General features: G+C 40.2%; 1 protein-coding gene across 16 annotated transcripts in view; it reads left to right on the top strand.

Annotated features, from left to right (window-relative positions):
- Positions 1–15,183, top strand: part of LOC143996687 (poly(rC)-binding protein 3-like) — a 1,318,080-nt gene that overhangs the window by 1,012,307 nt on the left and 290,590 nt on the right. The window contains exon 1 of one of the 16 annotated variants that reach the window (XM_077491904.1): positions 11,032–11,206. The exons of 14 other annotated variants lie outside the window; for them this stretch is intronic. The gene's annotated coding sequence lies outside the window, so the exon portion shown is untranslated. Of the gene's footprint in view, positions 1–11,031; positions 11,207–15,183 lie in introns of those variants that run through there. One more of the 16 variants, XM_077491901.1, reaches the window with a different exon arrangement.

Here is a 15,183-nt window from a genome sequence, read left to right as displayed (position 1 = left end):
CCCACCCTGCAGACTGACCTATGACACATTGAGCGAATGTTCTGAGTCATCACAGTACGTTAGTAAAAGAAACTCTGAACTGCCTGGTCTCCCTACTACTGATTCAGTAGGGGACAACCCCACCTCACCCCTTGGCACATCTGCACCAAACATGGTAAGATCAGCTGTGAGTGCACAGGACAGCTCCCCACCATATGATATGGTGGGAGGCTCCTCTGTCCGTCTTATATAGTCACATAGATGCTAAAGTGCAAAGCCTCTTTGGGGACCAAAGAGATCAAGTAGGGGGAGTGTGTAGCAGGGACATAATTGTGTATTAATGTAGTTATGTTAATATCAATATTAAATCTGTGGACATTGTGATGGCTCAGTGTTTGGAGCCATCTACTGACACATTCTGGTAATGCACAGATATGGTGATATTAAAACGCAAAGACTTTCATAGGAAGTGATATTTGTTTGATAAGAGGTTTGACCTTTGTTACCCAGGAGTCTGCATGACCTACCCATGAACACTCTGATATGTAGTGCATGCTGGGTATATATATATATACATTTACATACATACTCACACACAAATGCATGCATGTTTCAGCTTTGGGGTGCACAACCTAATGCAAGGCTGCACACACCTATGGTCCCACTGGATGTAAGAAAGCAATCACAACTCTCTTGCTCACTTCCAGACTGGACATTATAAACTATGGGATGTGCATAGGGCAATGCTTATGACTGCAATTAATGAGCACTGCTGTTTCTAAACAAATTAAGTGAGGAGGAAAGGGAAAGGTTAAACACTTCAGCTCCGGAAAGTTTCACCCCCTTCCTGACCAGAGCATCTTTTGCAATTTGACACTGCATTATTTTAACTGGTAATTGCATGGTCATGGTCAAAGCTTTACCCAAACAAAATGGATCTCCTTTTTCCCACAAATAGAGATTTCTTTTGGTGGTATTTGACCATCACAGGGATTTTTATTTTTTACAATATAAAATTGAAAATTCTTATATAAAAAATATCCAATAAACGCAATTTTTGTCATACATTTAGACCAAAATGTATTCAGCTACATGTCTTTGGTAAAAAGAAAATCTCAATAAGTGTATATTTATTGGTTTGCACAAACCTTATAGCGTCTACAAACTATGGTGTATTTACGCAGCTTTTACGTTCTGACTGTCTATTTCTTGAGGTGCTAAAATGGCAGGGCAGTACAACCCCCCATTACCCCTTTTTGTAAAGTAGACACGCCAAGAAATTTTCTGAGAGGCATGTTGAGCCCATTGAATATTGCATTTTTTTGACAGAAAAATTACAAAAAAAAAGAAAAACTTTTTTTTTTACACAAAGTTGTCACTTAATGATATATTGCTCACACATGCAATGAGTATACGTGGAATTACACCCCAAAATAATTTTTTCTGCTTCTCCTGAGTATGAGGATGCCACATGTGTGAGACTATTTGGGAGTGTAGTCACATACAGAACTCATAAAACCAATCACCGCCTTCAGGCTTTTTAAGGGCATAAATTGCTAATTTCACTTCCTCACTACAGGCCCTGAAATGTCAAGATAGCACAAAATTCCCCCAAATTACCCCTTTTTATAAAGTAGACACCCTAGGCTATTTGCAGAGAGGCATGTTGAGTATTTTGCAGATATCGCTTTTTGTAACAACGTTTTGAAATTTGAAAAATGAAAAGAAAAAAAATGTTTTTCTTTATAAAAAAATTGTGCCAACAATGAGATAAAATAAACAAATGATATCTCCAAAATACTCACCATGCCTCTTAGCAAATACCTTTGGGTGTCTACTTTACGAAAAGGGGTAATTTGGGGGGGTTGTGCTATCTTGGCATTTCAGGGCCTACGAAAATTTGATAGGTAGTGAGAAAGTGAAATGAGTAATTTACGCCCTTAGAAAGTCTGAAAGCGATGATTGGTTTTTGCGGTCCTGTATGTGGCTAAACAACAAAGATTTGTACATGTTTATCTAGTAAACTGCTGACATCTGTCCTGGCTGTTTAACATTCCTGCGGCTCACACAACCTGTTGTGGTAGCTGTACTGGCCCGCAGAGTGCTTTGGGATCGGGTAGGATCAAGAACGAGAGCAGCTGGAGCTCGATGGAGAGAGCTGAAATGCCGAGATTGACAAAGGAGCATGCACTGTGTACACCTTTCTAGTGCGCATGCTCCGAAACGCGCAGCGAGCACGTCAGTGACGCCATCGCACCCAATGTTGCATTCCAGCCCTCTCCATTGAGCTCCAGCTGCTCTCCAAGTCTCATACTCAATCCTCCCCATTTGCAAAGCATCCTGCGGGCCAGGACAGCTACCACGTCAGGTTGTGTGAGCCGCGGGAACGTTAAACAGCCAGGAAAGATGTTAGCTTACTGGATGTTAGTGGACTAACATGTGCCTTTTTCCTCATACCTCAATGTGTTTATATTACACTTATGTACCATTAAATGTCACAGTCTTCACTCAGAGGCGCCTGTTTTTCTCTCTTTTTTTGCATGTTTGGGGTTTGCTTCCACTTCCCCAACAGGGCTGGCCCTGAAACAGTGGACTGTTCTCCCATTACACTAAGCTGCTTGCTCAAAACACTACCTTGATGCATTTTTGTATTTACTTGCACACTTATCTAGCTGCACCACTACCCAATCGTTTTGCCTTACAGAATAAAATGGTGGGCATTGCAATTTTTTTTGGCACACAGTATTAATGCACAAAAACACAATATATTGCCTAAATTGTTTGGTAAAATATAAAAGATGATCTTATGCCGAGTACATAGATATGAAATACAACATGCTTTAAAATTGTGCATGCCCATGCAGCGGCAATAAACTATATACATTTTTAAAAGTCTTTGAAAGCCTTTACAGATTACCACTTTAGATTTACAGAGGAGGTCTACTGATAGAATTACTGTCCTCGATCTGACGTTCACAGTGATATATTGCATGTATGTTACAATTGCGGTTTACATACGACACGAGATGAGACAGGGGTGCTTTATTTATTTTATTATTATTATTTATTTTGCTTTTTGTTTTATTTTTACACCATCCCTTTCATTTATTTATTTTTATCACTTTTAATGTTATCACATGGAATGTAAATATCCCCTATGATAGCAATAGGTAGTGACAGGTACTCTTTTTTGAAAAATGTGGGGTCTATTATCTAATTTTTAGGGACTCATTAATGACGGGAATAGTCCCACTGGATTGGCGCAGGGCGAACGTGGTGCCTATATTTAAAAAGGGATCAAAGTCTTTACCAAGTAACTATAGACCTGTTAGCTTAACTTCTATAGCTGGGAAGATACTGGAGCGTTTAATAAAAGACCACATCGACGAGTTCTTGCTGAACAAAAACACTTTAAGCAACAGACAGCATGGATTCATGAAAGACAGAAGTTGTCAGACAAATCTGATTTCTTTTTATGAGGAGGTAAGTAAAACCTTGGACAGAGGGGTGGCGGTGGACGTGGTATACTTGGATTTTGCAAAAGCATTCGATACAGTTCCACACACACGGCTCATGTGTAAGGTAAAGTCTACAGGTTTGGAAATATCAGTTTGTAAATGGATAGAAAATTGGCTAGAAGACAGAATTCAAAGAGTCGTGGTTAATGACTCTTACTCTGAATGGTCTAAGGTTATCAGTGGTGTACCCCAAGGTTCAGTGTTGGGACCCTTACTTTTTAACATCTTTATAAATGATATTGGGTCTGGCATCAAAAGTAATATTTCTGTCTTTGCAGATGACACCAAGATATGCAGTGGAATAACGTCTTTACAGGATGTCTCCAATTTACAAGCCGACCTCAATACACTGTCTAATTGGGCGACTATGTGGCAGATGAGGTTTAATGTTGATAAATGTAAAGTTATGCACTTGGGGCCTAAGAATATGCATGCATCATACATGCTAGGGGGAGTACAACTGGGGGAATCCATAGTGGAGAAGGATCTGGGGGTTTTGGTAGACCATAAGCTCAATAACAACATGCAATGCCAAGCTGCTGTTTGCAAAGCGAGCAAAGTCCTTTCTTGTATTAAGAGAGGTATGGACTCCAGAGAAAGAGATATAATTTTGCCCCTGTTCAAATCATTAGTAAGACCTCACCTGGAATATGCCGTTCAGTTTTGGGCACCAGTTCTCAAAAAGGATATCGGGGAACTGGAGAAAGTGCAGAGAAGGGCAACCAAACTGATAAGAGGCATGGAGGAACTCAGCTATGAGGAGAGATTAGAGGAACTAAATTTATTCACTCTTGAGAAGAGGAGATTAAGGGGGGATATGATTAACATGTTCAAATATATTAGGGGTCCATATAGTGAACTTGGTGTTGAGTTGTTCTCTGTACGGTCAACCCAGAGGACACGGGGGCACTCTTTACGTCTAGAGGAAAAGAGATTTCAGCTTCAAGTACGGAAAGGTTTCTTCACAGTTAGAGCAGTGAAAATGTGGAATAGACTCCCACCAGAGGTGGTTCTGGCCAGTTCAGTAGATTGCTTTAAGAAAGGCTTGGATACTTTCCTGATGGTACATAATATAACTAGGTACTAACATAGGTAAAGTTGATCCAGGGAAAATCCGATCGCCTATTGGGGGATCAGGAAGGAATTTTTTTCCCCTGCTGTAGTAAATTGGAGCATGCTCTGCTGGGTTTTTTTTTCGCCTTCCTCTGGATCAATTGTGGGCATAAAATTGGGTATCTGGATTGTACGATTATTTTTTATTTTATTTATTTGTTTTTAAGGTTGAACTGGATGGACTTGTGTCTTTTTTCAACCTGACTAACTATGTATGTAACTATGTAACTATGTAACTATGTAACTATTAGACTCTAGATCTCTCCTCTGCCCTTAAAGCATGTGACCACACCAATATCGGTGTGATAAGATGCTTTCCCAGTTTAAAAATGGCACTATTTATATCTCATAGCTTCTGTTTTCTTAGGCATAGAGATGATTGGAGCCATTGTGGTCTCCGATCAGATCTATGGTCAGCTGGGGGAACCACTGGCTGCATTCTCGGCTTCCCTGGTGGGACAGGAGAGTCCAGAAAAAAAACATGGAAGGCAGTGGGAGGGGTGTCCCCTCCTACTGCTTGTAAAAGCAGTCTAGCAGCTTATTAGCTACTAGGATTGCTTTTACATAGAAGCCGACCACCGGCTGAAAAAATTATTCCAAGATGATGCCTAAACCTGTCATCTTTTTTTTTCACTCAGCCCAATGATCAATGTGGATGAAGAAATCTCTGCCAATAAAAGTGAAAAATAGGAGCGATCCACCTCTGTCAATTCCACTCCCTATGCTTCGGCATATATGCTCTTTTTTTTTAACTGCGGTGGTGAAATCACCTCCTACAGCACTGTAGTCACTGATTTATATGTGCTGAAAGAAACCCTGTTGCTGTCAGAATAAACAGATCAGTGCTGCAGCTGAATGTCCTACCTGTAAAAAAACAAAACAAAGGTTAACAATAGAACACAGTAACAATAAAACATTACAATATAGCAGTATAGTATACAGTACAGTAAAATAGAAGAAAGGCGTACCTGAAAAGCAAACAATGGTTAACAATAAAACACAGTAACAATAAAACATTACTGTATAACAGTATAGTATAAAGGACAGTAAAACAGTAAGAACAATAAAATAAGACGACAACTATTTTGAATTTTTTTTTTATGTTTATTTTCTACTTTTATGTAACTGTAAAAAACTTTAACCATTCCAGGGTAGGGTCTCTCAAAATGAGATGGCTATCTAACATCTTTCGAGACCCTGTGTGAATACCTGTATGTGCCCTAGACTGTGCCGTGTGGTACTCTATACTAATAATCCACCTGTGTGTGGTAGCAAAGGAAACAGTCCTGGATGCAGAGACCAGGATGGCCAGGACAGGAGGGACAAAAATAGTGGGTGTCAAACCTATATCCACAATTGCTACAGACATGACATCTTTTTTGGGGTGCTCTTTAGGTAGAGATACCAGGGAGGACATCTAGAAAATGCCTCTTATGCAGTCAGTTCACTGAATATGGATTGGGAAATTAGACCATAGCACCTTCTGGATACAAAAGGGCTGTGATGATCTCTTCCTGGAATTTTAGGATGGATCCACTTCTTCCTGACTCTTTGTATAGTACATAAGCGTTGAACAGAACCAATTGGAATAACTATACAATTTCTTGTACCAGCGTCTGGCCTTACAGGTAACTAAGTACGGCCCCATCATCTGGTCATTGAAGTCTATCCTCCCATGTAAAGGTTGTAGTTGTGGACACAGAGGGGCTTCTCCACAACACACAATCACTGTTGCAGTTTGGACTGTCGTATCTGCATAAATGGAAGACGGAACAAAAATGTTCAGTTTGTACTTTCACCTCACTGAAAGCAATTCATTACTTCTCAAGCAGGCTCTCCCCCCCCCCCCCCCCCCCCGTCTAATTTGGGAGCTTCTGGGGAAAACCCTGGTAATTAAGTCTCACGGTGCCACATGCACCAATTCCAAATTCAAAAAGGTGTCTAAAAAGTGTCACATTGTGTAATAATTGTCCACGTTCAAGTGGTACCCCTTTCCGAATGGTGACACAAATTCTTAAACAATCTTGTCACTGCTCCCTATGTAGTCTGGGCAGTCACGGGGCTCCATGCTGCTATCTTTTTCTTCATAAACCAGGAAACTCCATGTATAGCATGTTGCCCTGTCACAGAGCTTATACATTTTGACCTCATATCTGGCACACTTGCTGGGAATAAACTGTTTCAAAACAAGTTGGCCAGTATACTTAAGGGACTCTTCTATGCAGACATCTTGTTCTGGGATATACAAGGCTGCAAATTTTTGGTTGAAGTGGTTTACGAGGGGCCGAATTTTGTGGAGCCTATCATATTCAGGATCACCCCGAGGAGAACAGAGTTCATTGTCATTGAAGTGCATTAACCGTAATGTTTTCTCATATATTTATAGGTATCTAGTGTGACTCATAGGTAAAAAAGCACCTGGTTGTTAAAGACAGTTTGAACCTCTACAAAAAAAGTAACTGCTAGCGCTAGCAGAGATCAGGCTTGACTCTGCTAATGCTGCGGTTTTGTGTGCTGTGTATCAGGAGTGGCAGTGATCTTCTCGGGGGGGGGGGCAAAACGCAGGTGCTGGCAGGTGTTGGACCTGATTCTGCTAATGCTGAATTTTTGGGAATACTGTACTATTGGGAACGCTAGTATAGTTCTGATCTGATCAAAGATATTGATCCATTCAGACTACACTAGTAATGGAGATGTATAGTATGTGTGTTAGTGTTACTGGCAATCAAAGGGTTAAAATGTATTAGTGAAAATGTGGCAGGCAATCTGATGCTGTCTAGGATTGATGCTAACTGACGCTAACGCTATCTGGCATCACCTGTGACACTAATACAGTGATCAGAAAAAAAAAGATCTGTAAACTGTACTAATGACACGGTGAGAAGGTAGTGAAAGGGATAACTGGGGGTGATCAGGAGGTTAAACCTTTATTAGGGAATATATGGCGAGTACCCTGACCCTATCTGGGACTGACGCTAACTGAAGCTTACTGACGTTAACTCTATCTAGCATCACCAGTGACACCAATACAGTGATCAGTGAAAAGTCTGTTCACGGTACCTAGTGACACTGTGACAGGGAGTAAAAGGGTTAACTGGGGAGTGATCAAGGGGTAAAATGTGCCTAACTGTGTGTTCTGGTGTCAGTGTAGTGCCTGTACTCACTGCAGATGCTCTCTTCTCTCACACTGGATCTGAAAAGGACTCCAGGAGAGAAGATTGTGTAATTTCCTGTGCCTGTGTTTACATTACACAGGCACAGGAGGTCCTGCTGTTCAACAGAACTGATTAGCAGATCCAGGCCATAAATCATTGGCCTGTACCTGATGATTGATCAGTTCGGAATCTAATCTGATTACCGGCAGGCGTAACAGCCTGCGCAAATCACGTACAGATACGTGATTTCACGCAGAGAGGTCATCCTGCTGCAGTAAATGTAAGTGGGGCAGTCTAGGAGGTTAAGGAACCCACAAAGGATTCTAGACAGAGGCATAAAAACATGGTAAAAAATGATTTTGTGAAAGACATATTGCTGGACCAATAGGTAGCAGTGGACATATATGGATTATTTTTGTAGAATAAAGATATTGTTTACTGTCACTTTTAAGGATAGCTGCACCTTTTACCAAACTTTTCAGTGTGGCTTACCTCACCCCACAAATTGCAATAGGCACATGCAGCTTACACATGGTACATGGTATGGTACATGGCTTACTTTCCCGCCCTTGAGGTTTTATAAGTCTGTGTCCCTCTGCTAGTTAAAAAGACATAAATGTGTCCTGCACCTCCGGATCGTAAACAGTCACCAAGAGCTGTCAATGACAGATTGGTCACAGTGATGGGGGTGGGGAATAAGCACAAGACAATGTCACCAGCTGTACACATATTGTATATGAGGCAGCTAGATATTAAAGCCAATTGTCATGCTGCCACATATAGGAGGCCAGTAGGAAGGGGTAAATAAGTTCTATGGTCAAAGCATACATTTTCATTTAATGACATCAGCATTGTAATAACAATACATATACGTATTTTTATTTATATAAGCTTACTGGCTTTCTGCTGGCTATCTATTTTAACTGCATCCTGGATTCTATACCTGCTTTGCTTCCTCTCCTTCACTGTTTACTTGCTGCCTGCAAGCAGTGATTTCTTTACTGAATCTTCCTTCTGAAACTCCTCTGTTGTTCAGAAGGCAGGCTCTGTGTCGACAGCAGAGTTCAAAGAAGTAAATATGTGGGGATTTAGACTTGGGGGGGGCAAGACACTTCAAGTTTGGGACCCCTCAACATTTGAACAATTAAATTATATGACAAATAAAAAAAGTGAACTGAAATGAACGATAAACCTTGTTTGTTCTAAAAACAAAAGTAGGTTTCCGAAGAAGACACTTGTCTGCTTTTTTTATTTTAATTTTATTCACTGTAAGAATACACATGACATAGGTAATTGGAACTGGCAAGTCATACATCAGTTATACATCACACTACAATATTTACAAAAAGTTTTTCTACCTGCACTTAGCATCTGCAAAATCTTTAACTAACTCATCAAATGGTATCCTCTTGAGGACACTGCTCTGGACAGCCAGTAGGCACAGAGCGCTTACTCTTTCATGGGTCATAATGGTTATCAGATAATTCTTTATCAGTGCCAATTTGCTGAATAATCTTTCTCTCGAACAACTAGTGACCATCATGCTCAAATATATTCTAAGAGCTTCATTAACTCCTGGAAAGGCATTCATCAAATAATAAAAACGGCCTGTTGAGAGCAAAAGAGACATGAACGGAGCTCGCAAAGGCTGCAAACTGAACAATTTGCTCAAAGAACATAGTACCAAAGTTTCCAGGGAACATGAGTTTCATTTTTTCTAAAGGATGTCTGGGGACCCTTATGACAGGGGGGGCTTGGGGCATTGGTCCCTTTATAAATCAGCACTTGTGGGGGATCTTTACAAAGTAAGTTTACAAAGTTCAAGATCTTTCAGAGTAATAGGAGTAGGCTAGAAATATATTACATAAAACGAAGAAACAATCATACGATTTTACATTTCAACCATAGAGATGTTTTAGGAATTCTTAACAAATGCCAACTGGACTAAATGGAGTGTATTATATCAGTACAATTTTAATCATAAATCTTACTGTCCCCTTTTGGAAGCAATAAAAATATTAATAACTAGAAAAGTCTACAATTTCTGGGGAAATTGTGTGAAGTGTTCTTGCCTCCACCTACTGGAGTGGGCGGAGTAACTGGGGGGGGTCATAATGTTTTGGCTGGTCATAATATTTTGACTGGTCATAAAGTTTTGGCTGATCATGTGGTGGTGATAATGTTTTGGCTGATCATGGGGTTGTCAGCTTTTGTCGCCTCCCACTCTAGTTTTGAACATTTCGCCATTCATTTCTATGGGACAAATTTCGCCGCAAAAATGACGATATTTCGTGAACCATTTGGCGAAACGTTCCACAAAGTAATAGCACACCAATCGGGAACATGTGTATGTAGTGTAAAAGCTGTGGGAGAAGTTAGGGTGGTAAATTTGGCTATAATAATAATAATATTATATATGTGAGATAACAGTAAGTGCTCTTGCTATGTAAGAACACATAATAAAATGCATTCACAGTTGTAAACATAAATATAGCTCGGAGCTCCTCTATATGCCAGAGATGCCCAAATGCCAACAGTGTAGTCATGGGTTATCCAAGCAATGTCTACGTTCTTGTGACAGTAACTTGTACAATAGGAAACCTAGGCAGAGATGAATGAAGGAGACAAATTATTCCTTTTGCAAAGAATTAGTATGAGGTATTCTGCCAGCGAGCAGAACCTGGCATCTGTTCAGCGGAAAAGGATTAATGTCTTGTTTTTATTTTACCCGAACATTTCAATGACAAACCGGTATCCATTCAAGTTCAGAGACAACATGGTTGTTCATCCTGTCACCCTGTGATCACGGGGACCTCCTTTTGTTTGCAGCTGACCCCCTTCATCAGTCTTCCCTTCATGGTGAAGTAGCAGTGATGTAGGGGGAAGTAATATAATTAAGTTAGCACTCTTGACCTGTAGAAGCTGTTGTTTAATGCCACGAATCCCAGGAGGATAATGCAGGTAAATTGGATGAATGCAAACGGATATCAATTCCCCCTGCAATTCATGCTTCAAACACCTTTTAGTAAGATAATATGGCCAGCCAAACGAGCGGGAAGATTTTGCTGCTCAGTATTAATCTGTGACTATATTGTGCAATTCTTTTCCTGCTAACAATGTATAGGGTGTTGCGGGCCCTGTCATCTGACTGTAGGAATGAATTGTAATTGTACATTAAGCCTTTCACAAATGGGCTGATTCCCCCTCATCCATGTTCAACAGGCTCCTTTTATTTTTGTAGTGAGCAGGAAAGAAGCAGAGTGTGCATATAAATGAATGCCATGAGAATGAGCTATTTCATACAAGCATAAAAAGAGCATTCTTTTGGGGAGACTGACTGAAATAAGCAAATATCATATCTTTGTATGCATCCTGGGAGATGGGCAGCTGTGTGGTCATATCTCTTTTAGAGCGCATAAGCGGAACACCATTATCCTGAAGGTAATGCTGACTTTTTCTGTGTTTCCTATCTGCATTAATACAATATCGAGTTTTCATCTCAATTCCTGCTAGTTTAGATCCAGCATTTTTTTTTCTTCCAAGAAATGTTTATGTTAAATTACTCATTGGATCCCAACACCAGCATAAACTACCAGAGCTTATCAGTTATCTCATAAATAACTCAAAATGCAATATATTAGGCTTATATCATATTTTCTACAAAGCAGCAAACTCCTTGGTAGCATCTATTTAGACATTAGAAAGCTTTTGAAAGCAGCAATCTCACCAACCTCTCAAAATATGTGTGTCACCTATAATGATTTCAGCTAGGACTAAGGCAAAGCAATTTGATTTTAAAGCCAATGACATTTATCTGTACGATTTGTATAAACATTACGTGGAGTAAGGGTCTAAATTATTAACTGTGCTCCATGCTACAATGATTTGTTTAAGTGGCAGGGTTAATATGCCCATGATGTTTATTGTTTATATACACGTTACATACACTTTACACTAAATGATAATGTATGCAACATTCGCTATGGTTCTCTCATGCTCTATACATTTGTCACGAAGCAATACAACACTAAATACAACTAAGCTGATTCTTTAAAATGTTTTTGTGTGAATATTGTCAAAGTTAAGGTTTCGATATAGCAATTTTCCCAAGCTTGACCAATGTAAGTACAGTGCCTTGAAAATGTATTCATACCCCTTGAAATGTTCCACATTTTGTCATGTTACAACCAAAAACGTAAATGTATTTTATTGGGATTTTATATGAGAGACCAACACAAAGTGGCATATAATTGTGAAGTGGAAGGAAAATGATAAATGGTTTTCAAATTTTTTTACAAATAAATATGAGAAAAGTGTGCTATACATTTGCATGCAGCCCCCTTTACTCTGTTACATAGTTACATAGTAAATGAGGTTGAAAAAAGACCTATGTGTGTGATTTTTTTTGTTAGTATTGCATTGTATATCCCTCCCTGTATGTTGTGGTCATTCAGGTGCTTATCTAATAGTTTCATTGATGCTCCCCGCTAAAAATACTGTCTGTGGAAGAGAATTCCACATCCTTACCTCTCTACAGTAAAGAATCCTCTACAAAGCTTAAGGTAACATTTTCTTAGAATTTTAGTGAATGGCCACGTGTGTTATTAAATTCCCTTTTGAGGAAAAGTTTTATCCCTATTGTGGGGTCACCAGTACGGTATTTGTACATTGAAATCATATCCCATCTCAAGCGTCTCTTCTCCAGAGAGAACAATTTCAGTACTCATAACCTTTCCTCATATCTAATGTCCTCCAGTCCTTTTATTCATTTTTTTGCCCTTCTCTGGACTCCCTCCAGTTCCATCACATCCTTCCTGAGGACCGGTGCCCAGAACTGGACAGCATACTAGGTGCAGCCGGACCAGAGTGTTGTCGATTGGGAGAATTATCGTTTTATCTCTAGAGTTAATCTCCTTTTTAATTCTTGCCAATATTCTGTTTGCTTTGCTTGCAGCAGCTTGGCATTGCATGCCATTGCAGAGCCTGTCATCTACTTAGAGGTATTTTTCCATCCTTGATACCCCCCAGAGGTTCCCCCCCCCCCCAATGAATAGATTACATTCATATTTTTGCCACCCAAATGCATTATTTTACATTTCTCTACATTAAACCTCATTTGCCATGTAGTTGCCCACCCCATTAACTTGTTCAAATCTTCTTGCAAGGTTTCCACATCCTGCGGAGAAGTTATTGCCCTGCTTAGCTTAGTATCATCCTCAAATACAGAGATTGAGCTGTTTATCCCGTCCTCCAGGTCATTTATGAATAAATTAAATAGGATTGGTCCCAGGACAGAACCCTGGGGGACCCCACTTTCCACCCCGGCCATTCCGAGTACTCCCCATTTATCACTACCCTCTGAACTCGCCCCTGTAGTCAGTTTTCAATCCATATACTCACTCACCCTATGGTCCATGCCAACGGACCTTACTTTGTACAGTAAATGTTTATGGGGAACTGTATCAAATGATTTTGCAAAATCCAGATATACTATGTCTACGGGCCTTCCTTTAGCTAGATAGCATCTAAAATCTAGTGGAACCAATTGCCTTCAGAAGTCATCTAATTAGTAAATAGAGCCCACCTGTATGTAATTTAATCTCAGTATGAATACAGCTGTTCTGTGAAGCCCTCAGAGGTTTGTTATATAACCTTTGTGAACAAACAGCATCATGAAAGCCAAGGAACACACCAGACAGGTCAGGGATAAAGTTGTGGAGAAGTTTAATGCAGGGTTAGATTATAAAAATAATAACCCACGGAGCACTGCCCGATCCATCATCTGAAAATGCAAAGAGTGTGGCACAACTGCAAACCTACCAAGACATGGCCATCCACTTAATCTAACAGGTCGGGCAAGGAGAGCATTAATCAGAGAAGCAGCCAAAAGGCCCATGGTAACTCTGGAGGAGCTGCAGAGATCCACAACTCAGGCAGAAGAGAATCTGTCCACAGGACAACTATTAACCATGCACTCCACAAATCTGGTCTTTATGGAAGAGTGGCAAGAAGAAAGCCATCGTTGAAAGAAAGCCATAAGAAGTCCCATTTGCAGTTTGCGAGAAGCCATGGGGAGGACACAGAAAACATGTGGAAGAAGGTGCTCTTGTCACATGAGACCAAAATTTAACTTTCTAAAAGAAAAACACTATGTGTGGCAGAAAACGAATGCTGCACATCACCCTGAACACATCATCTCCACCGTGAAACATGGTGGTGGCAGCATCATTTTGTGGAGATGCTTTTCTTTAGCAGGGACAGTGAAGCTGGTCAGAGTTGATGGGAAGATGGATGGATGGATACAGGGCAATCTTTGAAAAAAAACCTGTTAGCCCTTGTACACACGGTTGGACATTCCGACAACCAAATCCATCGGATTTTGTCCGACGGATTTTGTCCGAAACTGGTGTTGCATACACACGGTCGGACAAAATTGTCGGAAAATCCGATCGTTCAGAACGTGATGACGTTATTTCGTTATGATGGGACTACGTTCTGGCTAGTAGCCAATAGCTTTGGTCTAAGAATTTGATCTGAGCATGCGTGGCACTTTGTCCAATCAGAATTCTCTACAAACGATCGGACAAAGTCTGATCAGATCATGTTGTCGCAAAATTTTACAGCCCAGCTCTAAAACTTTGTCGGTCGGACATTCCGACGGAAACAGTCCGATGGAGCCCACACACGGTCGGATTATCCGACAACACGGTCCGATCGGACATTTTCCATCGGAATGTCCGACCGTGTGTACAAGGGCTTAGAGTCTGCAAAAGACTTGAGACTGGGGCGGAGGTTCACCTAGAAGCAAGACAACAACCCTAAACATACAGACAAATCTACAATGGAATGGTTTAGACCGAAGCATATATGTATGTGTTAAAATGGTCCAGTCAAAGTTCAGACCTAAATTCAATTGAGAATCTGTGGCAAAACTTGAAAAGTGCTGTTCACAGATGCTCTCTCCATCCAATCTTACAGTTTGAGCTATTTTGCAGGGAAGAATGGGCAAAATTTCCACTATCTAGATGTGCAAAGCTGATAGAAACATACTCCAAAATACTTGCAGCTGCAATTGCAGTGAAATGTGGTTCCACAAAGTATTCACTCTGGGGTGCTGAATACAAATGGACACCACACTTTTCAGATATTTATTTGTAAAACATTTTTAAAACCCTTTTCCTTCCACTTCACAATTATATGCCACTTTGTATTGGTCTATCACATAAAATGCCAATAAAATACATTTACCTTTTTGGTTGTAACATGACAAAATGTGTAAAATTTCAAGGGGTGTGAATACTTTTTCAAGGCACTGTAAATATGTGCCATACTTCTGGGATCCCCATAAAAACTGGAACTCACTGTAGTAGACACCACTAATACAGTGATCCCCACTATCTTCCATGTGCTGCTGAATT

The sequence above is a fragment of the Lithobates pipiens genome, unplaced genomic scaffold (assembly GCF_037356315.1).
Source record: "Lithobates pipiens isolate NorthernLeopardFrog02 unplaced genomic scaffold, aLitPip1_a1.2 Scaffold_19, whole genome shotgun sequence".
Lineage (NCBI taxonomy): Eukaryota > Metazoa > Chordata > Amphibia > Anura > Ranidae > Lithobates > Lithobates pipiens.
This window is presented reverse-complemented; position numbering and strand designations above follow the sequence as displayed.